Raw genomic sequence first — 1,288 nt, 5'->3', positions numbered from 1 at the left:
TATCTATCTATCTATCTATCTATCTATCTATCTATCTATCTATCTATCTATCTATCTATCTATCTATCTATCTACAGTCGTCTTCAAATGTATTCATCCCCCTCCATTAAAAAAAAGGCAAAATACAACATAGTCACTCAAATAAGTAGAATAGAATAGAATAGAAAAATACTTTATTTATCCCAGGCCTGGGAAATTACTGAAACTGAACTAAACTGAGGACTGTGAACACTGATCTCAGGTCCACAGTATGCTGTATAAGCACGTGACAAATAAATAAAAAAAAGAATCTCTTATATTTCCTGGAGAATCACAGAACTGCTGACTTGAAAGTTGTCCAGGAGACGATCATCGACGCCCTCCACGATGAGTTTAGGCCACAGAGGGTCAATGCTGAAAAGGTTGACTGTTTGCAGAGTGCTGTATTAAATCATATTTATGAAAAGTTGACAGGAGGAGAAAAGTGTGGATGGAAAAGGTGCACAAGCAACAGGGACGACTGCAGTCTGGAGAGGATTGTTATTGCTTAAGATCCAGGAACTTAGGGGAAGTCGATTAAGGCTGTGTCAGTGCATCATGAGCCACCGGGCACACGTCTTCAGGTCGGGCGCTACGTCTGTCGCATTTTTAATATCAAACCACTCCTGAACCAGAGACAGCATCTGAAGATCTAACCTTGGCTCAGTCCTCTTTACGAATGAAAGTACGTTTTGCATTTCATTTGGAAATCAAGGTCTTAGAGTCTGGAGGAGGGGCGGAGAGGCTCAGAATCAGTGTAAAGTTTCTGCAGTCTGTAACTATTCTGGTGTCATGTCCAAAGTCAACGCAGGAGATTTTAGAGACTTCATGATTCCATCTGCTGACAAACTCTATGGAGATGTTGATTTCCTTTTCCAGCAGGACGTAGCACCTGCCCACAACCAAAATGATTGACTGACCATGATATTACTGTGCTTGATCGGCCAGACAACTGACCTGAACCTCGTACAACCCCATAAGGTGTTCTGTCAAGATGAAGACGAGAAACACTCGACCTAAAAACACCGACGAGCTGAAGGCAGCCCTCGAATCGACCCAGTCGTCAANAATATCAAACCACTCCTGAACCAGAGACAGTATCTGAAGATCTTGTCTTGGCTCAGTCCTCTTTACGAATGGAAGTACGTTTTGCATTTCATTTGGAGATCAAGGTCTTAGAGTCTGGAGGAAGAGAGGAGAGACTCAGAACTTTGGTGTCATGTCATCCAAAATGTCCAAAGTCAACGCAGGAGATTTTAGAGACTTCATG

Source organism: Stegastes partitus, unplaced genomic scaffold (genome assembly GCF_000690725.1).
Source record: "Stegastes partitus isolate 25-593 unplaced genomic scaffold, Stegastes_partitus-1.0.2 Scaffold670, whole genome shotgun sequence".
In the NCBI taxonomy this organism is placed as follows: Eukaryota; Metazoa; Chordata; class Actinopteri; family Pomacentridae; genus Stegastes; species Stegastes partitus.
This window is presented reverse-complemented; position numbering follows the sequence as displayed.